This window comes from Cheilinus undulatus, linkage group 17 (assembly GCF_018320785.1).
Source record: "Cheilinus undulatus linkage group 17, ASM1832078v1, whole genome shotgun sequence".
Taxonomy (NCBI): domain Eukaryota; kingdom Metazoa; phylum Chordata; class Actinopteri; order Labriformes; family Labridae; genus Cheilinus; species Cheilinus undulatus.
Window position 1 is genome coordinate 17494311 of NC_054881.1, and position 23828 is coordinate 17518138.

The following is a 23828-nucleotide window of genomic DNA, read 5'->3' on the forward strand; positions in this document are numbered from 1 at the left end:
ACATAAATCAAAATGACCAAACTATGTGCCATATTTTTAGTTGTGTACTGGGATTACCTCAAAGATTGCAAAAACTTGGTTTTCATTGTGTCATAGTCTGGTCCTGCAGGACTATGCAAAGCCAATGGTTTGGCCAGATTCCATGTCTATCATCACGTGGATCCATCTGCACAGCTTCAAGCTGGAATTCTTGTTCCAAATCAGGGAATGACTGGACCAGTCTGCATCATTTCAAAAGAAGTAGGCGGTAGCTACAGGTGTGGTTTAGTTGTACTGCAACCCTTTAAACAATGGCAGCAGGTGAAGAGATTAGCATGGATGTAGCTATAAAAGCAGTTGTACAGATCTGAACAAAACTTTGACCGTTCAAACGGTTCTTCCTCCGTCCTGTTTTAGCGGACATTTAAAATGCAGCGAGGCAATCATCATAGATTACATGAACGCCTAACAGTCCAACGCTATTGTTTTTATCCAGTCTCGTATCATAACAAAAACAAACTAAAGTTCTGCCAGAGTTTGTACAACAGCGAGCTATTTTTAGATCGCTAGCGTCTCATCTCTATCATGAGACATGGTTGATGATGAATATTTCTACTTATTTTTTCCGCTAATCATCAAAATATAATCAGAGAAGTGCTAAACAAAGGGAATGGAAAGTTTATCAGCCGTATGTGTGTGACATCAACAGTTTCGCGCCACGCCAAGGGACGCCATAATTGCGCGACACAATGAATTGATACACAAATTATTTGCCAACACTTTTAATTATCGATTTTTATCGATTCATTGTTGCAGCCCCAACATGGTCTATGCTATAAAGGAGGAGGCTGGGGTGGAGGAAGTTAAGCTTTGCCATTAGCAACGATGTGGAGCATTGATGCAGGCAGGGATTAGTGAGAAGTTTGTCATATTTGATTGTGTAAAGAGAAAGACTTGTGATTGGGTGTGGGAGCTGGGAGGCAAAAATTTGGATCACCTGGCCATCAGTTGATCATGGCCTTAGTGTATGACTTCTGTATCCTGTGACGACTAATGCTGAGCTTGATTCTGTGTTGAAAAATCATCTAAATATTGATTTTTTTTTTTTTAAAGTCCTTGTACTCTTTGAGTTAGCTGTTATTGTTTAACTAAGCTCATATCATCTCAAAATTGTGACTTTTTGATTTTATTTGTTGTAAGGCTTGGGCACCAGACAAAGATGTTTGGAGGCTTTCCATTTTCCAACGAAAATGGGCCTTTATCATCAGTGCAATTTAAAAAATGCTGTCCCTAATTAGTTTAAACTTTGTGCCATGTATTTTCTCTCATGCATTTTGGCCCATCAGGTCAGGCTTGTTAACTGAGCTCAGGTCAACTTCTATCAGTGTAGTGACTTTCAGATTATGATGACTTGGGACTGAAGGACAAGAAAAATGTGATGAATGAGGACTTTATGGTGAAGAAGATGCAACATTTTAGCTATTGGGAATTGTTACTGAGAGTCATGGCTCAGCAGAAAATCAGCAGAAAGATGTAGCAACTCTTTAACTAAAATGCACAGTTCAAAACTGCAATAATGATATGTGCAATAAACTTTAAACAGTGTTATCGCACAATGCAGATTTCTCTATATAGCAGTCCTATTTGTCATCACTCATTGCACATTGCATTGCTTTTCCTGCATTTTGTTGTGTTCAAATTATAACCCAATTTGACCAGCTGTTTTCATACAAAAACTTATCCTCTGAGCACAGCACTTTTTCAGAACAGAGCAGCGTCTTTGTATGAAACCACTTCATGTAGTACTTGGCTCTTGAAACACCTGATTAAACATACAGGGTGCATGTACGTATAAGGAGGTATTACATTTTCCCCTCTGGTTTGACTCTTTCAGACACAGAGCTGTGGGTGTGGTCTGAAGTTTTAAATTCTTCTGTCCAAAGTGAGGAAGCAGAACTAATTGCTTCAGTGGTTTTGTAAGAGAGTAGGCAACAAAGGGTCAAAGGTCTGACATTTTAACATGTGTGCTGGCTAATAAGTCCATGATTTCATTTTTGCCTACCTGAACAGAGAAGTTTAATTTAGACTGCCTTGCTACCATAAATGAATCATTTCTGTTACCTGTCTGGAAATATATATGATCTGTTTTTGAAGCAGGAATCTGGAACAAGCAGCAGTAAATCTTCAGCCATATTTTCAGGAAAGCAGGCGCTCCACTCCCTGTTTCCGCAATAAAATGTTTCCTACACTGAACCAGTGTTTAGGCTGTGAGAGCGGTGGAATCTTCACCTTTATGTGTAAAGGATGTAGCTTTACATTCAGACATAATTTCAAAATCACCCTCAGTGTGAACCTGGAAATAATGAACTGAGGGGAGGGGAGGCTGAGGTGTTGTCTCCGTCTGTAAAGACTTGGGTCGGAAACCTTAAGGTTGAATAAAGTCTGGTAATTGGTCAAGTCAATGGAGAAGTACTGGCTTAGTACCTGATTACTGCCAGGTTGCCCTTGAGCAAAAAACTAAACCCCATATGATTGATATGCCAACTGTGTGGATCCCTCGTTCTCTGAATGGAGTATTTGTCCATCCATCTATCCATGCAACTGTCTGTCCGTCTGTCCATCCATTCATCCATCCATCCGTCTACGCATGCATGCAATCATCCATCCATGCATCCATCTCCAAGCACTCACACATCCATCCATAATCCTTGCATCCATCCTTTCATCCATCCATTCCTCAGTTCCTTTATCCTTCCATCCATCCATTCATGCATCCATCCATCCGTCTTCCTTGCTTTCATCTATGCATCTTTTTATGCATGCATGCAACTGTCTGTCTGCTCATCCATCCAACCATCCATCCGTCTGTCCATTTGTCATCTATCCATCAATGTTGTTACAACAGCAAGAGTAAAAATAACATGAATGTGATAAAGAATGCCTATATACCTATTCTCACCACTCTCCACATCTATAATTTGTTTGGTTTGAATTCTTCCTTGTGTGACTGTAACACAAGATATGAGAATTTTTGCTAACGATACCTCTACTTCATTATATGAATGTAAACAATAGTATTTTAGGCAACAATAAGATCTACAATAACTTAATTGTGCAGCTGAAAATGCAGAAAACTCAAAGATGTTTTGGTTCTTGGCTTGACAATCTTGATCCCATTTAGCCCTTAAGCTCAGCTGTGGTTTAAATCTTTAGTACCTTTTAGAGACCTCCCAAAACAGACTGTATCTTATTTACTTATGTGAATTAATTTCAGTTTTTTTTTTTGGACAATTCTGTGCCTCAACAATGAGATCTAACTGTCCCTCTGAAGTATAGCAACACATGGAGTGACATATCCACAGACTTTTGGCCATGAAGCGCATTTAGGTTGACTGGAGCATCAAAGTTAAAGCAGACATTTCTCTCAGGTTGCTTTCCAGTGTTTAAATGTGTTGTAGCGTGTGAGCTGCATGTGCACAGACGGTCTCATTTGGCAGCATGTCTGTAAGAATGTAACCTGAGACCCACACGGGCGTTCCCACACTACCTCTCTCCCTCCCTCAGATGTAAGCCTTTTGTCTGCCCTCGACCTCTCTTTCCCCTCCTCCTCCTCCTCACTCGGTGCAGGTGTTCATCATGAGGCAATAAAACAAGTAGTGACTGTTCTCCATCCCGAACATGGCTCAGCTCGCGCCGCTGCAGACCCTCAACCCCCCCACAACCCCCGTAGACCTGCTGCACATTTACTCAGCTCTTTCTAATTTGTAGCTCTGCATGCTGGAAATGTGTGCAGTAGGGTTTGTGTGTCTATTGCGTAGATGAATCGACAGGCAGTAGCAGCCTTCCAGCATTAATCCTGTCTGCAGGAGTCGTCATTTTTGTTGTCAAACTTTCTGCTCTGGACTCTTTCTAGAAGTCACAAACTGAGCACTGATTCATGACTGTGTGTCATTTCTAGCCTCTCTTTTGCAAGGAATAAAAAAACAAAACATTAGGGACAGACTACATTTTTTATGAGCTTCACAGTTTTTTTTTTTTTTTTTTTTTTTTTTTTAGGATGACATATTTTTTAAAGTGTCTCGAGCCACGCAAGCAGCTCTGGGAGTCTATAACAGACAACAACAACATTATCATGCTGATGTTCAGCCTGTGCACTGTTTTACATGTTAAATCCTTTAATTTGATACATAAGCAAGCTAATATGTGCTAATTAGTGCCTTTACCTAAATCACAGATGTGGTTTAAATGCGCAGGTATCTGCTTATTAACCTAACTTGGATCATTTTAAAATCAATATGTCTGTGTTTATCATATGATGGAAGTCCATTCATTTTTTTGAATCTTACAAATCTGGAGAACAGAATGTGACGATCAGACATCATCATGATATCTTCATGTACTCAAATGGGTAGTAAAGCTGACAGCAGGATAGAATACTCCTGATGGATGGTGGATATTGGTTATGGAAGGATGTAGTACGAGATGGAGGAGGAGCTAGACCAGAATTAGAGAGACAGATTGGAGGTGGCTGGGGTGGAGGACGATCACAGTGAACAGATTTTAAAGTACAATAGCAGTAGGGTGATTTGTTAAGAGGAGTTGTGGCAAAATAGGATTGGTTTGGAACTGAATCATCTGATTGCCAGATCAGGAAGAAAGAGGAAATACATAAATAAGTGAATAGCTTTATGATGAGCAGGTTAACGTCCAGCCTCTGCCTCCTTTGCTGTGAGTCTCCCACCAACCGTCCTCTCCTATGAAGAAGGCATAGAAAGCCCAGAAATATAGAAATGTTTCTAATGGCCGCAAAGGCATGGATAGATTAATAGAATGGCACAAGAACTGGCTTCAAAAAGTAATAGGCTGTAATTTATGGCTCAAAAGTTTTAAAAGTGTCATTTCTTGTCATATACAACAATAGGGCCCTATGATTTCTGCATTAAAGGAATTGCAGAATTGGCCAATAGAAATGGAGTCTACTATTAAACACAGAGTATTGCAGAAATTAATTTAATTTGACCGAAATGCTGTTTTTGTTAAAAAGAGGAGTGTATGACCATGGGTTAGTAGCACCACCTGTGCCTTACTGTGGGAGTTCTGTCCACTGTAGGACACCGTAGAGGGAACTGAGATTCAGACGACTTTATTTATCCCAATGCGCAATTCAGTTTTTGCAGTCTACCCAGCACATACAAACACTGACAAACAGGAAATGTCAGAGACAACAATAAATAAATAATAAGTACATGTACCAACCCCCTCATATGGCTCCTTTAGTAATTTTATCAATTAAAAGGCCAACATAGAAGACATTTGATTTACCATATGGCCATCCAAGAGGGCACTTAGGTTGCAATTTTTTAAATGTAGGGCATTTGTGCCCCCCTTTGTGCCACCACTGCAAAGTGCTAATATCATAGGAGCAATATTATGTTGATACTAGAATAAAAGTTGAGTACATAAAAAGGCTAAGAAATGTGTCAACTGAATTCTAGGGCTGCATAATCATGGGAAAAATCTTCATCAAAATTATTTAGATTGTTAAGATTATTTGCCACTGATTTTACAACATCACTATCACATGTATTTATTGAACTTAAAGACACTTAATCTCTCTCATACATATTCAGATTCATCAGCTCACATTCACCAACATATCCTGGTAAAGTTGGTTGATATGAACTTAAAAGTTGCAGACACAGCACCTTAAAAACAGTGCAATATCTTTGAGTTGATTCTTTATGTGAGCTTCAGTTTTAGGCACATAAAAAACATACATGCACTGTATGTTATATCTACCTAGCCATCTATCACTACTGTCTGTAATTCCGGAGGAAACATATAAAAACGAAAGACAAAATGCTGCATTTGAATATTGCCTGGGATGTTGACTGCCATGGCAACAGGAGAAGCTTCAGCACATTCCTTCAAAGGTTACTCACAAAGTCACATGACTGAAACCAAAACAGCGTCCACATGTTGGACGGTGAGTTTATGAGCTCAGAAACCTTCATGAGGAGCAGAGATCTGTTTGGATTCAGTTTTGTCTTCACATGATTTCTGTTGTTGTCGTTTTGATTAGTGTAATAAACACACACAGTGTAATAAACACTCACATTGATATGTACACACGCAGTAACACACACGGACGTGCTTTAATGTGTTTAGACAGCGCAGCAGAGCTCTCCTTTGTGCGTGCTCAGACATGTATTATGTGGTTTTCAAAGGGGAAGCCTTCACTTTAGTGTGTGTGCGAGTGGGTGTGGGTGTTTTCTTGAGATCAATGAAGTTATAGAGAGCACACACACACTCCAACACACACTCCTCTGAGGCCTGTTTTTAGTCAAGTGTCACGCTCTGCCCTCCTGACATCTGGTCCCTCAAACCTCTGGAGCCCCCCCCCCCATCCCTCTCTATGGTGTGTGTTGAAGTCCATGTGCATGTCTGTTCTTGATTAACTAACCATTCCCCGTCTGTATGACAGGCTCTGCCAATACACTTGTACTTATTGTAAACTGACGTCCTCCCCCTCCTGAGCAGAGCGAGCACGACGTTCTGCTGCTAAACCTCCAGAAGAGCTGGGAGAGAACTTCACCACTGCAGCTTCACTGTCTCAATCAGGCATGTTTCCATAATTCAGGGCTCTTTAGAGCACTGGTTCTTAACTGGAGGGATGGGAACAAAAGTGGGCCACAGAGCACTGGTGGAGTCAGAGGATGGGCAGGGGAGGCAGATGCCCCTGTGGTGCCCTGATGTTTGAATAAAAAAATGCTGCGATAATGCATTTTAGGATGCTGTTATGGCTGGTAAATATAAAGTGCCCTCTAAGTTGACAAATTTGTCAAATTCTTTTGGCTTTAAGTGGACAAAATTTAACCGAGTGCCCTTTTTGGTGGCCTAAATGGATGGAATCTGTCTAGGAGCTTTCTCTGATTCCCTCTAATGGACAAATTTTGACAAAAGCCCTCTTCGGTGTTCTTTAAGGGGACAAACTCAACAAAGTGTCCTCTTTGGTGCCTTTAAAATGGACTAACTTGACACTGTGCCCTCTTTGGTGCTTTAAATGGAAAAAATTCACACATATCAAACATTTTGCAAGTACTGCTGCCAACTAGAATCACTGGGACATCTTGGACCTGTTTTATTATTTGCATTTTTACCTGGAATCATAGCGCACCATGCCATCCTCTGGATATTTCTGCACAGTTTTTCTCACTGAGGACACTTTTGAAAAGTGAAAAAACCAGCAGGCTGTTAAAGGATGAAAACCTCACACACATGTAAGCATGCTAAGTGTGAATAATTGGATTGCTGCTGTTTTCAGCGACACTTTATGAATGAAGATGAGGAGTTTCAGTTTGCAACATTACAAATTAACCTGGTGACAAACAAACTGGAGCAAATTAGCACTGAAAATGTTTACCTGATTCTTAACAAGCTGAAATCTCACTCTGCTCAGGCTGATCTGCTCTCTCTGCAGACACAAACACACTGCGTCATTCTCTGAATGGTAAAATGTTCGACATTTATCACCAGAACAAGCTCTCGTGGAATACCTCAAGGAAACCATTCTTTACAGAAAAACCTTGAGCTTTATATATAGGACAATGTTAGCAATGTTAACAAAGGTTAATGTTCACAGAGACACGGTATATCCTGATCTCAGGAAACAGACTGCTCCAGCAACATCTCTGATTGGTTGAACACAAGTTTCAGCTGTGGGCTGCTACTAGTGACGTCAACATCATAAAAAAGTGCTAAAGTTCTGACTGTTTCCTGGATGCCTTCTTAACTATTTACCTGGGAACATCAATGTATATTTAATTAATTAATTTATTTGAAAACATAAACTCTGATTATTCACAGATGGACCAGGATGTACATTTGAGTGTGTTAGCTTAATGCCAACATATAATAGAAAGCCAGTAACAGGGTAACAGATTTAGCATGATGTCCTGGTAATTACACATTTTACTTGATTATAGTGCCTGCAGATTTACTCTGATCTTTGCAAAACTGCTCCGGCTCTGTCAGGTTGAACTGGTATCGGTTGAGAAAAGCCCTTTTTAAGTCCAGCCACAAATTCTCTATCGGATTGAGGTCTGGGTTTTGACTCAGCCACTCCAGAACATTCACCTTGCTGTTTTAAAACATTAAAGACAATAGCTTTTGCTTTATGCTTCGGGTCATTGGCTTGCTGGAAAAAAAAAAATCTTCTCCCAAGCTGTAGTTGTCTTGAAGACTGAATAAGATTGCCCTTTAGGATCTCTCTGTATTTTTCCACATTTATTTTAGCCTCTACTTTTACTAGCCTTTCAGGGCATGATGTGGTGAGGAGCACCCCCACAGCATGATGCTGCCACCACTCTTTCAGAGAAGTCATAGGTGTCTTGGTGGCCTCTCTTACTGGCCTCCTTCTTGGATGCTCAATCAGTTTGTGAGGACAGCTTTTGTTCTTCTGTGTTCATGATGTAATGGTAGCCAGGAAAACTGATGACTGTGACAGGACCTTCCAGACAGGTGTCTTTATACTACAATCCCTTGAGACACATTCACTTCACTTAAGTGAATCCCATTTCACTAACTGGGAGTCTGCCTTTTTTCACTTTCATCTGACTTTGTTAAAACTATTTTTGTGGTTCTTCTCTGGCAGCTGTTTTCTATTTGTATTTCTCTCTAGATTTTCCAAGATCCACTTATAGAAAGTCATGCTGAAGTTGCCGCTGTTTAGTTTCAGTTTTGTGGTTGTTTTGAGAGATGAGGGGGTTTTTGGCACGTCCCAAGGGGTCCTATAGGGGATTCAGAAAAATAAAGAGGAACAATGTGATTGTGAGACAAAGTTGTCAAACTTTAACCACCCTATATCAGTCTCATGACCAGACATGTGATTGAATTTACCTGCTGCTTTGTAGTTTTTCTAGCTTCTTGCTGAAACCGTCTTCCCCTTTTTAATCTGCCTTAGGCTGAATACACGTACTTTTCAAATCTTAACCAATATTAAAAACACGGGAGACCACAGACATAAAGACAGATTTTTACAATGTCATTTAGTAAATGCTTTTATCCAAAGCCACATACATCTGACAGGTGTCCCAGGAGTTAAGGACCTTGCCCAAGGGCCCAAACTGGATACTGATCCTGCACTGACTCAGATTTAAACCATTGATCTCCCATGCCAAGGTCAGTGATGTATCCCACTGAGCTGTCCAGCTACTCCTCAGAACAATGAGATCTCACAGAAACTCACCTGCTCACTTGAGCAAATGTGACTTCAGATAAACTAATAAGGACATCTGGTTGTCCGCTCACTTTCATTGGCTTTTGGTTTTCCATCATAGGATGCTCGATCTGGATAATCAAACTTGGTTACCTTGGGAGGTTGCAAATTGGCTGCAAAAAGCCTCAAATCACCCTGATTGTCTACCAATCCTATGACTTTTTTTTTTTTTTTTTTTTTTTTTTAGAAAAAAGCAATAGCAGTCCTAAAACAGGAGGAAAGAAATTTTGTTGTTGAACACAAAGGAAGTGATAAGGGTAAGAGAGAGGTAGGACTGAGGGTAGTAGAGGGGAGGGAGAGGGGGTTTGAGGGAGGGATGATGGGAAAATAAAGAAGAGAGGAAGAGGTGTGAGATAGTGATTAAGGAAAAGAGATAGTCAGCTGTCACTTGGGTAAAAGAAGAGAAGACTGTCTCCCTCTCTGTGTCTCGCCATTAAATTTCACAAATTAAAGTGGTATTATCTTGAAATATTTAAAGGTTAGATGAATGTCGATAATGGATCTAGACAGCCATTAAGCTGTAATTGCTCTCTAATGTAGTTAGTGAAAGACACGGGATACAATTTTGCAGCAAACACAGAGGGGGGTGGAGAGAGAGAGGTTTTCTCTATTTATTGATTTTAGTCACAGCTTCTGATTGAAACCAGAGCTGCTGTTATGTGCATTAAGTCTTAATAAGGCAAAAAGAGAGAATGATTAACTATTCAGACAGAGACAGAGCGCTGGGAGACCCGGCCTGGTGTGTGCGTTTTGGGGGTTCTGCTGCCTAATCCTAATGAAAGCTGCAACAAGTTTCCTCCAACAGAACACATCCTTTTAAAGGTATGGAGGCTTGTCTGTGTGGAGTTTCCACATTCTCGCCATACGTGTGTAGATTGACCTCGAGTGCTTCTTCCACTTCCTCTTACGCATCAAAGTTATGATCAGAAGGCTCACTGATGGTGCTAAATTTCCTGTAGATTGCGTGTGAAAATACATATGTGAGTTCCATCATCTCATTTCCATAAGTCTATAAAGTCCCCAAAAATCTAAATATACTTAATATAATCTAAATATATAATCTAAATATTCTCTATCCTCCAAGCTCCTCCCACTTGCCTTGAATCCCACTTTTTCAGCAGATCTGGTTCTGAATATACAGTGCCTTTTCTGTGTAGCTTTTGCTGTATTTTTTGGACCACAGTCTTGCTGGAAGATAAATCTTGAAGAGCCTCTATAAATTTGGAGTTATCTAGCTATTAAGACCACTGGCACTGCTTCAGAAATCCTATAACAGTTTACGTTCACAATGTAGAAACAATACAACCTCTGAGATGTCCCTGCATACATCATATTTTGCATTCAGATTTAAGTGACTTGCGCACTTGCACAATTTATCTGCAGGAATTCATCAACAAATGCAGAGACTGAAAGAATGTCTGCAGTGCTCAGTATCTTTGAGTGTTTAAATCCTACTGCTGGTGTCTCACTCTGTGTGTGCGCCTGCTGCCTTGCACCCATGCAGACATGCTAACTCGTTAGCGGCTTCTCACTCCTCGTTTCCAGAAAAGGAGGTGCCATGCAGGTGGCAATCCCACGATGCACCTCTCCCCAGTCGGTGTTAACGGTCGCTGTTGGTAACCACCTCGTCGGGGGAGAAGGGAAAGAATCTGCTTTTTCCCAAAAGAGGGTTGTAACTGATTTGCAGGGTCACCGTTCAACAACCGTGATGAACCACTGACACAGTGTCCTGCAAACTTTCAAAATGTCACATACAGAGCATAAACTTCATATGAAACAAGAAAACAGAAGCAGCAGACAGAAAAAAAGATGTAATCAGACTAGAAACTGAGGAAAATTATTTCCATTCACTCTGTTGCTGTTGTTTCTCAATTTGAATTTGTGACTCAGCAGAGTCAGTGAAGCGACTTAACAGGAAATAAACAGGAAGTACAGACGTCAAACAGTCACAAGTTTTAGACTTTTAAGGGGAAATTTGCATTTTACCAGTAACTGTAGGTTCTTGGTAAATTGAACTGAATTCTGATGTGGCTTAAATCTGAAACCAAAAGTATTTGCTTGCTTTCTTTTTTTGTCCATTTATTTGTGAAAATATGTGATCAGAAGAGTTTGTAAATTTAAAGATTTGCCTGTATGTCTAACAAAAATCACAATGAAGAAACACCAGCTTGAAAAACAACTTTATGATAAAATTGAATACAAATGAGTATTGAAGATAATGTTATCTTATGATACGATGGCACAGGTTTTGTCATGTGCTGCAGGAGGAGAGGTTAGGAGAAGGGGAGGAGGATGAGCAGATTTCTCATCACGTCTCTGTTGACAGACTTCTAAATAATTACTGGAAGAGAGAAAGAGACAAACACATTAGTTTCAGTCTCACTTATAATCACTGACTGGCTATGTTTAAGTGTGTGTGCAGACTAAATTAGCAGTGTTAGTTCTTTGTTAACCACTTGTTTTTTTTTTTCTTTCCTCTTGATCTTTTTGTGTTGTCTAGTTTTGACCTGTGAGCACTGATAACAGTGTATCTACATTAGAACTGACCTACTGAGTGCATTTTGTAGCTGCAAGACATGATTGGCTTGTGGCATTAAAGGGTAGGTTAGCATGAGGTAGGATCGAAAAGGAACATATCTTCCAGTGTCGGTCCATTTGACAAACATCAGCCACTGGCCAGTGATGGCATGACCTGACGTGAGTTGCAGATGTTTCTCTGCTCATTTGCATCAAGTGAAAGCTGACATTTAGCGTACTTAACAGGTGACTTAGAGGTATATCAGTGAGCAGAGGATGCAACTGTTGGACAAACTCTGACCTGTTCTCATGAGAGAAAATGTTTGCATTGTGGAAGTGTTACACCAAAAGCATTGTAATCGACATTGACCGTGCTTTTTACAATCTTTTAAAGGCTCTAAATATAGTGTTGCAGAGGTTTGTGCAGAGTTGCTTGACATTTAATCATGTAAAACTTTAGGTTTTATAGAATGGTGTTAGCCTGCTAGCATGCTTCAGATTTAAAAAAGTTTTAAAGATACTGTGTGTAATATTTCACCTAGTAGCATTTAGTTGAACAAACTTGGTATGAATCAAACATCATATAAACTAAATTAGCTTTTAATCACCTGGATATATTGAGTGATCCTATTCTTATTAAAGTCTCTGTAAAGTGATAAAGAATATCTGTATTTTAGGTATGTTCTATAACAGGCCACTGTGTTAAAAACCACCAGGCCAAATTCAGTCATGAAAAAGATTTCTTAAGCTTCAAAATCATGAAAAATGAGGCAGTAAAATCTGCTTTAGGATGGTGTGGGTGTGTCATTTCAATGAGCTGAAGCCACGCCCCCACTCAAGGAGGTACAATTGGTCAGCTCTACTGGACCTGTCAGCTCTTTATCAGCCGCTAGAGAAACAATCACATTTATGTCATGACAGGCCAACAGGTTAGAGCTAAAAAGTCTCAGTTTCATTTTCTCTTCCTGTATTTAACTCTTCAGGTACTCCCTACATCTCATTTTCTGAGTTATGCTAAGCTAAGTTTCTCTCTCTCATGTCTTTGTTGGTAAGTTGCTGCTGAAAACACTCCATGTCCTGATGTTGCTCTTCAAAATAAAAGTCGGGAAGGAATAGAACATATCTATATTAGATGCTCTACTACAATTAATCATTGCAGCGCTAACAGACATGAGAGATTGAGCTGTTTCTGCTTGTAGAGAGACAGTCACAGTCTGCTTCTTTTAATCATCCAGGACTAAAGAAAAGTGAAATATGAATTAAAACACACCTTTAGCAGCGAAGATGTTTGTTCCTGCTGCATCTGGTTCAAGTAAAAAGTAGACAAGCACTGCAGCAATTAGCCTTCCTCCTGACCTGAGGGTGAACTCTGATCATATCAGCTGCATGCCTCTGTGCCAAAGCAGAGACAGAAGTTGTGGATTAAATTTGACTGTTTTCTGGCATAAATCTCTCTGTTATGATACTTTTAATGACCCGTAGGCTACAAGGGCTGATGAATTTGAGAAGCTTACCTCACAATGAACAAAAACACAGCATGTAGCTGGCTGTTAACTTTCAATGAAGGCATTGACATCAGCTTACAACAGACTGAACTGAGATGAACTGCTCTGTGATTTTACATTATAGCGTTTGGGGCATGGGGAATCCTCTTTTGGGATTGGTGAAGTTGTGGGTGGCTATATTTGCGCTGCTCAAATAAAACAAAACCAGGAAAGAGGTGAAAAACTTTCTAAAAGTTTAAATCACACAAAGATCTCAGTGCTTTCACATTTACAGCAGCCTTATCCCAACATATCCAGTGCGTTAAGACACAAATTTTGGATTTCACTTTACATGGACTTCAAAAATTGTGCTCTGTTTTGCATCACTGATTTTTGCTGATGATAATTCTCGGTAAGAAATGTCAAAAAAGCCCTGAAACCTGGTCTACTAGAGATATTATGAAGAGGTTTCCACCACTGGACTTATGGAGTGGAATCATTTCAAGCAGTGTCCATCATTGCCTAAGCAAAAGCTGGTTGTGAAGTATGCTGTGTGCTGCCTTGTCTGAAACCAGCCCTACAACATTTACCAGCATAAAAACTATCTATAGAAATAATCAATCTTGTTGCTGATGGTCTTATTTGTGTTGCATTTCCCAATAAGGAATAATCATGAATGTCAGTCCATTAAGGGAACAGTTCAGACATTGAACTCTTTGACCTTCTTGGGTTTATCTAGAGTTTTTCCCAAGACATTTTCTAATTCTAGCAGTGAAAGGCTGCCAGAATTCACATTTGCATCAACTCTCTAAACAGAGCTACAAAATCAACATTTTTATTAATCTGTACCGCGTATCTCCAGATAAATCTGATTTTATTTTAAAAAGTTATGAAAAAGAATTATCCCCAGTTTTTTTTTGACTTCCTGAAGCAAGACTGATTTATTTTTCATAATGTTGCTGATTTAATTTGTCATATATTAGCTTTTAGTAGCAGTGTCACCTCACATCTGTCTGAATCCCTGAGGTTAAGTGCTTACAGCAAGAAAACCTCAGAGCATCAGCCTAACATAACAGTGGTTGATATCTCACTGTCTACATGACTGAAGTAGGGTGAATGAGCGACTGTAAAGGTTATTTTTATGGGTTTTTTTTTAAAACATGAGTCCATGTGACTGTTTCTCAGTAACTGTTTGCCATGTCGGTTTCAGTGGTCATCTGTTTAAACTCAGTGATGGAATGTACCTGAGTGTGGCTCTCACTTCCCCATCGGGGCCGACAAACCGGCGGCTACATAGCTAAAAAACCGGGCCCTTCCTGTACAGGTGCATGTGGGGTGTATGTGTGCAGCTAATTTTAATCACATCCAAACCACAAAGTTTCATAAAACTCGAAAGTATAATGTCAGACTGTGGTTGCCACTTCACCAGAAACATGGTTTTTAGCACCTTTTTTACCAAGCTCCTTTTTTTCTGTTCTTGAATTTAAAAGAAAATCTCATATTTTTCATCTTCTCTGAGACCAGGAGATGGGACAGGAAAGTAAAAAGAACACTTAGCTAAAAGTTGTATCCCAAAAAGTGCCAAACACAAACACTTTTTGAGGGAAAAATAAACTCTTAGAAGTTATTTAAATCTAACATTATTTTTGGCCCATTTTGACCTAAAACTGGTTAAATTACATGAAGAGACTGCCCCCATCTTTCTTGAGTGTGCACCCATTCTCCTCAGAGGGGCAGCAGCACGCTGAAATCTCCTGAGGCTAATGTTGTGATGGGCGCTAAACTGGTAACAATACCAGTATCTGTAAAATTTCTGCTTTGGAATGGATTTTTGCAACACTGTCATTTGCGGTTTAATTGCATGTGTTTTGCTTTAGAGCATGAGGTAAAGCTGCGGCCACTGCTGGCATAGTAAAATGCTATTTTACAGGCAGCAGCTCAGACTGAGTCCATGCATTAGCATGTTTTGCTCTAGCATTACAAGTAGCCGGGTAACTAAAATGCATATAAAACAAGTGTTTTTACCTCTCCAAGTTTGACAGCTGTAATAACAGCAACATACAGCAAGTATGCTTCCTTTGCTATGTACATCTCTTCGGCCCATCAAAGGCTTCAATTAATGCTGTAAATAGTAACAAAATAGAGTTCCCTCATCATCGAGTATGGGATTTTTCAATGGGTTTTTGGATTATTGCTGAAAATAAGATCTGTGTCCAATAAAAGTTTATAAAACTTACATGTTTTGTTCATTAAGATAATCTTCATAAACTGATAATATAAGAATCGTATCTGGTTCGTTAATCTGACTGTCGAAAGTAAAAAGCTAATGTCATGCTATATTCAACTAAAACACGGTCGACTGAATTTACGTCATCACACACGGATACAACTGAACGGCTCAGTTGCCGCGCTTCGTATGATGACGTATGTAGTCCTTGTTAGCTATCTTTTAGCAACCGTGAAAAGATAAATAATTCTAAGGTGGGGCATGATTCAGATGTATTTTATGTCGTAGGATAAAACGTTAAACTCTCCTGAACTTGTGTTCACTACGGACCTTATTTCAGGCATTTAACCAAAAACAAATTCAAAATTCCCATAGACTTTCAGACGAGGGAACCGGACGTGCTAAAATGCTAACTTCTGCTTTTTAGGACTCATTCCTGCACCACTCTATTAACATCACAAAGAGTACAACTGCAAAAAAGAGGAAGTGTACAGATGTGCGGGTTTTTTTGCAATTAGGTTATAGTGCATTTTTTTCTAAATGTGCAGTTATGAACAGTAGAGATGTCTGCTTGTTCTTGGGTGAGAGTCTGTAGGGAGAGGGCCAGAGTGCTGTTCATGATGCTGACAGCACAGGGGAAGAAACTGTTTTTGTGGTGAGGGGTTTTGGTCCTGATGGACTTCAGCCTCCTGTGAGAAAAGTCCATGCCCAGGTAAGACAGGTTTGGCTGTAATTTGACCTGCGCGCCTCATGGAGATTTCATGGAGGGATGGTAGATTGCAGCCAGTCACTCTCTCTGCAGAGTGGATGGTATGCTGCTGCATGTTCCTGTCCTTCACCATGTCTACAGCATACCAGACGGTTATCGATGAAGTCAGGATGGACTCGATGATGGCGGTCAGCAGTGCAACATCATTTTCTTTGGCAGGTTGAATTTTTTCAGTTGCAGTAGGAAGTTCATCCCCTGTTGGGCTTTTTTTTTGATGAGGGAGTTGATGTTAAGCTCCTGCTCGAGATCCTGAGTGATGAGGGTCCCCAGGAAGCAGAAAGAGTCCACAGTGGAAACTGAGGGTAATTGGGGCATGGGTGGGGGCGGCTGCATCCTTCCTAAAGTCTACAACCACCTCCACTGTCTTCAGAGCATTAAGCTCCAGGTTTGTCTGACTGCACCAGCTCACCAGACGGTCCAACTCCCACAGTTAGCGGAGCATTGGTCTTTCTGACAAGCACTGACAGCTGGCACTGAGGGCAGTTTTGAGCTTTTGACACTCAGTGCAGAAAAGGCTTACTGAAAATGGGTACTGCCGGAACAAAATATAATTAATTACAGGACATAGACCCTAAGTATTCTTCTAAACCAAAAGTTTTATTTGAAAGTATGAGGTTATTTTTGAAGTAACAACTTTTGGACTATTAAATTACAGCTCAAAGCCTGAAGAAATGATGTAGGATCTCTGTCTTATTAACAGAGCCAGCACCTTTCTGAATTCCTCTCTGTTTGTTTCATAAAAGCAGTTGTCGCCTTCACAGCCGTCTGATTTCTCATTTCATGAAGTGAAGTGAGTGAACCTCGTTTTTTTCCCCTCCGAGGTATCAGCAGGAGGGGCGTGACTGGAGGACGAGAGCCGAGGAAGAGCTGATAGGAGTCGAACCCCTCTGGCTCGGCGCTCAGTCATGTTTACACTTGACGACAGGACGCCATGAAAGAGCGAGGAGAGGCGGAAGATAAAAGGGAAGAAGAAAGAAAGTAGGGGGAGGAGGAGCAGAGAGAGGAGGCTGTGAGGTGAGGGAGAGGAGAAGAAAAGAGAAGAGGAGGAATACAAAAAGGAAAGGTTGTTTTTAGTGTTGATAAGATCAGATAAAGGCCTCAGGTAAATGTAACCTGCTGCTTTTAGGAGCGTGTTAGCATTCATTATAAAGAACAGATACATGACAAGCACAGAGACACTCTTTACAAGTCACTTTTATAACATCAACACTGGATAAAAGGATACTTAGGGGAACTGTTCTCAAAACTGTTTTCTTTCTGGTGCTATGAGCTGCTTTTTGTTGTTGGATTGTAAGTTGACAAGAGGACAAGCTGACTGGAAGTCATGTGAGCAGGTCTACAAGTAAACATCATTCTTTCTTAGTTAATGCTCAAGTATCTATCATACCTACTGTACCTCTGTACAGTAGGAAATGACTATTTAGTTCCCAAGTGAAGATGAAGATTAACTCTTACACTTTACTGTGTTTTCTTCACCAGTGGTAATCGTCCTCTAGGGGGCAACTACCCACCCCCTTGAATTGACTAGTGCTTGAATAGATTATCAACTAGACCTACCCTGAGTTTTCACATACTATGCTTGTGCCACGAAGGAGCAATGCATGCTCCTTCACTCACTCGATCCGTTCCTGGAGTGCAGCAACCTGACACGCCAGATAGACCGTTTCATATGTCCACAGTGTTAAGATATTTCACTCATTAGGGAAATCTCCCATGCAGAGTGTTTGGGACCGACATTTACTTCAGACACTGTTGTAGTTTATGAATGGTGGAGCTAGTAGTTGGATAAAACTCATGCTGAAGCCAGGAGTGAAGGGGGTGTTCTGCAAAGAAAAGCTCTCAGTGTGGTTTCTTTGCACTTGTTTCACTGACGTTGTTGTGTATAGGACGAGAAGGGACAGAGGTTACAAAAAGTTAAACCACTTCTTCCCTCCTGGAAGCCCTCCGTTTTTGCCATTCTAATTATGCTATCCATGCCTCCGTAGTCCTTAAGAGACTTTTCAAGGGAGCCTGGACCTTGGGTGACTTTGAGGGGCATTTAAAGATTATTCCAATAAACCCAATATTAAACATCATTTTATCCATTTTTTAAGTCATTGTTTCACCACTAACGAGTCAGAGTTGCTCTGATGACCACTCAAAAGTCACAGAGTGCCAGAAAATAGAACTTTTATTTAACAAGCACTGCCCTGCTTAGTGTAAAATGTCCAGCTCCTAGCTAGGCAGCTAAAGTCATGTGCTAACCCTTTGTCAAAATGTCAATTTTTTTACAGTATCAATAAACAAGTTTTATAATTGTTTCTTTAAATCACAGGAACACATACAGAAGTAAAATGCACAGAAGAGAACCAGTTTCCCGTGTTATTCCCTCGTTAGATGGCAGTTTGTCACCTTAAATTTTCTGTTGTGTGCTGATTAAAAAACAAATAATGGAAGAAGTTTTAATTGGTGAACTTCTGTTGTGGATGTGAGTCCTTTTTTGCATCTCTTTGGGGGACAAATTGGGGAAGCTTTAAATTTCCCTTGAATACTGCAGCATTATGGGAATTCAAGTGATGTCCCATCAGGAGAGAGAGGATTTGGAATTTAAAAACATAACAAGTTTGACTTTGAGATGAGATAGTTAGCGACAACCTGCTTTTTGTGTCGATAAAAGGATTGATGGCAGGAGAAATTGGCCACTTTCGCCTTTGTTAATAGAAAAAAGATGATGGAAAAATAGGAAAAAAAAAGATGGAGCAGTGTTTTCTTGTTTTACCGGCTAATTAAAAGCAGATGTCAGGGTACAATTCTCCGAGCTTGTTTAACGCAGCACAACTGTTTCCTGATTTCCTCTCTCTGCACTTGTTGAGAGACCGCCGTGCTTCTCCTCATCCAGCCCACTGGACTTTCTCCAGTTTCTCAAATCTCCCTCCGTCTCTCCATCTCTCTCTCTCTCTCTCTCTGTATGATTAAGCTCACTCGTCCCTGTGCTTGTGTTAGCTCTAAGCTGGCAGGTGTGTATGAGATAGAGTTTTATAAAGCCAACAAACACAAAAACCTCCGCGGAGAGAAAGAAGCCTTAATTGAATTGTCAAACACAAATCTATCCAGAGACGCAGTTTGACTAAAACTCACCTGAATCACTGCCAGTCTGTGTGAGGATGGTCTCACTGCCTCATAGTCCTTATTTTTGTCTCTTTCTCTTTTTGTGCTTTCTTTAATGAGTCACTTTAGGGTGTTTCAGGGAAAACCAATGAGTTATAGGAAAGAACAAGTTTAAACTTTTTTGTTTGAGTGACTGCAAGCCTGTAAACAATGGTGACCAGGGAACATGGATGCTGCTATTGTAGCAGTTTGATCAGAGCTCGAAAACATTTCTTTATTAAAAGAACCACACTGACAGCTCTTTTTTTTACCAGCTCTGGTAAGAGTTTGATTTACCAATTGGCTCCAGTTAGATGAACAACTTTTGTTACAGTTTAGTCATAGGGGTGGCGAAAGCCTACTGTGTCATACGTTTTGCTGCTCTGATTGGCCCATAATGAGTCAGACAGACAAAACACTCATCCTGTCACCCTCCAACTGTTGTTTTTAAAGATTCTGCTGTTCTTAACCATCATCTATGGCAGTGTTTCCCAACCATTTTTCCCTGTTGCCCCCCCAACATGCACCTAAGACTCTCTCTCTGACTCTCTCCGTCAGGACCCAAGAGAGAAGAAAAATTGACACACTGCCGTCAAAAATCAACGTGGATTTGAATTATTTCACTGATAAAACCCTAAAAAAGGCCCATGCATGCTTTTCTTATAAAAATACATTTGTATAAACAACGTAATACTTACTTTATCATGGTTGTAATCAATATTTGCCAATTTTGGCAGCCTCAAAACATACAAAGCCTTGCACACCTCCTAAGATCTTTGCCTCTCTCTCTGAACAACAAAAGTCTCTAACCTGAGGTCCTGGATCCCAGGTTGGAGACCAGTGATCTATGAGGTGTTTTCTTTTTTGGAGACACAAAATGTTCATCCCACTGCTGTTTATTGTTCTTATTTTAATGAAGAAATGTCATCAAGTTCTGATAAAACTGGCGCTTTGGCAGCATCCGCGCTAATCTCTTACGCCATAATTGCACCGGCCTCTTGTTGCCGCTTGCTTACGTCACGACTCCGCTGCGGACTCCGACTCTCGATGCTGATTGGTCCTGCCACTTTCTAACCGGGCCCAAACTGTTGTGTTTTCAAGATGGATTCGCCCGTGAGAAACACGGAAACGGGCGTATCCATCTGCTTTGCAAGGTTAGCAACAGTGCAGTCATGCTAAAATCTGGCTGAATTTGAGTCGTCTGAGCCGGCCTTTAGTCTGACCTGACTGACTCTAATCATGTGGAAACGGTTGACCTTGAGAATTTTGCCTCAAAGCTCATAATTCATTTAGCTCTTTTTTTTTGTTTGTTTTGTTTTTTTAAGGAAAAACAGCAAAATACCTTCCAATATAGGAAACAAAGCCACTGAAGCTTTTTTTTCTGTGGAGGATCAGTCAATTATCTGTTTCAACATTTCATTTTATAAACCGCCAATTAAATTGTTTATTAATTATTTAAAAGGGGGCTCTTTTGGCTTGTTTTCAAACCCATTAGAATATCTGATTGGCTAGACATACCTGTGGCTCATTTTCACTTTGAATGCACATTGGTTTAAAATATTTGTCATTAGTCTCACAAGCTACTAATAGTCTGTATCAGAATCAGCCCTGAAGAATTAACATCAGTGGAGCCTTAATCTTTAAATTAGCTTTGATTATTTGGCATATCTGTTGTGTGAAAGATTTACCAAGCCTGATATGTCTTGATGTGTGTTGAACACCGTCATTTATTTTGAAAATGTATCATACTTCCTGGTCTGAGTTCTGTGCAGAATGTTAAGTATGACTGTATGTTGGTTTGTGGTGCAACTTTGCTTCATTTGCATTAGAATTTGAGGTAAGAGTTTTTAACATGATTAATGTAATTCTGACTTTAGCTACTTGGAGCATGAAAGGTTCCAGTCATGACTCCACAAATATGTCATTATTAAATCAGTTACTACTTCAGTGGGCTGTGTTTCCCTTTTTGAAATTCTGCTCATAACTGGTTTCCAGCCTGCCTTTGGCTCTGTTCCTTTATCTCAATTGTTCTCACTTACGCTTTATGAAAACTTTTGCTAACTCTGTCACTTTATAGCTTCCGACCAGTTTGCACACACATTTTTCTTTCTTTTCTTTTTTTTTTTTTTTTTAAACTTTCTTTTGTTCCTCTGGTTGTGATGGTGTGCAAAGATCTAAAGCCACAGTTGGCTCGGCTTCACATGGGCCTGTGTGGAGAGACGAGGGGGTTTGTCAAAGGAATCGCCTGCACCACAGAGATGGAAAAAAAATAAATAAAGAAAACAAAACAAAAAGGAACAGCCTTCTTATTATCAATAATAATCTCTCTTTTTGGAAAGGCCTCTGTAGGCTCTGAGGCTCGGCTGTCTTTAGAAAAAACACACATAACGTGGCTGATTCAAGAAAACCGTGTTTGAACTTGCTAATGTTTTTTTCCCCTCTTACGTTCTCTCTCTCTCTCTCTCTCTCTCTCTCTCTCTCTCTCCCTCTCTCTCTCTTACTCCGTCTAAACGAGCTATTCTCTCTCTTCATTTAGTGTGCCATTAGCTCTCCAAGCTGTTGTTTGTTTTCTTGCTTTAATGTCATTTTTCTGAACAAAACGGCAGAAAAAAACAAGCATAAAAAAAAGAAAGTGACTGATATATAAAGCATGTTTCAATATGAGTGTAGATGGAAATGACTGTACTGTGTGGTTGCATGGTTTCCAAATGTTGGTGCATGCATGTTCATATGGAAAATAGCATGCATGTGTATGCACATGTGAGGGCACTGGCACTAAACTTACTTGGGTCCAGATGTTCTAATTATAGAACTGCTCTGCTGCCTAATGACAGGAAACGCTGGCCTCAGTGTGTGCAGAAATAAGTTGCCTGAATGTGCGTGAGACAGAAACATGAATGAAATTCTTGTCATTAACCTCCTGAACCCTGATTTCCTTCTTAAATTCCCCATAAGTAGCTGTAGAGTTTGACAAAAAGCATACACACATTTCTAAGGTGATGGATTTGTTTTTGTGGATTTGTTTTGGAAAAGAAAGTGGATTATATGCACCGCTAACATCTGTGCTAATCCAGGGGAACTATGATGTATGCTTTATTTACAAGCAGCAGTTTTTCTTAAGGTTTCTTAAAGTCATATTTCAAGCAGTGAATTAATTTATATTTTACGCCAGGTTTACTCGACAACAATTTCAGTTGAAAATGTTTGTTAACCTCCAGTTGAGATTTATTGAGTTTTCTTCATCAGTGGCTTTCTCTTTGCCACTCGCCCATAAAGCTGTGACTGGTGAAGAACCTGGGCAACAGTTGTTGGTCTCACCCATTTCAGCTGCTGAGGCTTGTAACTCCTTCAGAGTAGTCTTAGTTGTCTCTCACTAGTCTCCTTCTTTCACAGTCACTCAGTTTGTGAGGGCGGCCTGATCTAGGCAGATTTGCACATGGGCCATATTCCTCCATTTCTTGAGGAGGAATTTATCTCAACTCTGAGAGATGTTCTGTGCCTTGTAACATTTTATTATCCATCCCCTAACTTTTCAATAACTTTGTCTCTTAATTGCTTGAAGTGTTCTTTTGTCTTTGTAGTGTAATGGTAGCCAGGAATACTGATTAACAAGTAACTACACCTTCCAGACACAGGTGTCTTTATACTGCAATCACTTGAGACACATTCACTGAACAGCAGTTTGGGCCCGGTTAGAAAGTGACAGGACCAATCAGCATCGAAGGGCAGTACTGTTGGGCATGGCTGAGTCGTGATGTACGCAAGTGGCAACAAGAGGCCGGTGCAACTGTGGCGGATTCTGCCAAAGTGCCAGTTATATCAAAACTTAAGTTAACCGTTTTCACATAATTAGAGTCAGTAAGGTCAGACTAAAGGCCGGCTCAGACTACAGAAATTTCACACAGATTTTTGGCATGACTGCACTGTTGCTAACCTTGCAAAGCAGATGGGTACGCCCGTTTCCGTGTTTCTCACTGGCGAATCCATCTTGCAAAGCTCCTGTCTGAGCAGTTTGGGCCTGGTTAGAAAGCAGCAAAAAGAGGCCAGTGCAAGTATGCTGTTTCCGTGTTTCTCACTTGAATTCATCTTGAAAACACAACAGTTTGGGCTCGGTTAGAAAGTGACAGGACCAGTCAGCATCGAAAGTCGGAGTCCGCGGCGGAGTTGTAAGCAAGCGGTAACAAGAGGCCGGTGCAATTATGGTGTAAGAGATTAGCGTGGATGCCACTAAAGCGCCAGTTTTATCAGAACTTGACGACATTTCTTCGTCAAAAGAAGAACAAAGAACAGCAGTGAGTTGTTTTCTTTTCAAAAATGACAAAAGTTGTGTACTGACATGTCTACAGTCGCCATGATTTGCAGCTTTATGTAGTTCTATATCGAGCTTACTCCTTCGGTAGGGGTGCAGATGCGTCACGTGTTTTGTTGCTCTGATTGGCCCGTAAGTTT

At 40.3% G+C, this 23828-nt stretch overlaps 1 protein-coding gene across 4 annotated transcripts in view; it reads left to right on the top strand.

Annotated features, from left to right (window-relative positions):
* LOC121524730 (transcription factor 4-like) overlaps nt 1-23828 on the top strand; it is a 349074-nt gene that overhangs the window by 40471 nt on the left and 284775 nt on the right. The window lies entirely within an intron of this gene.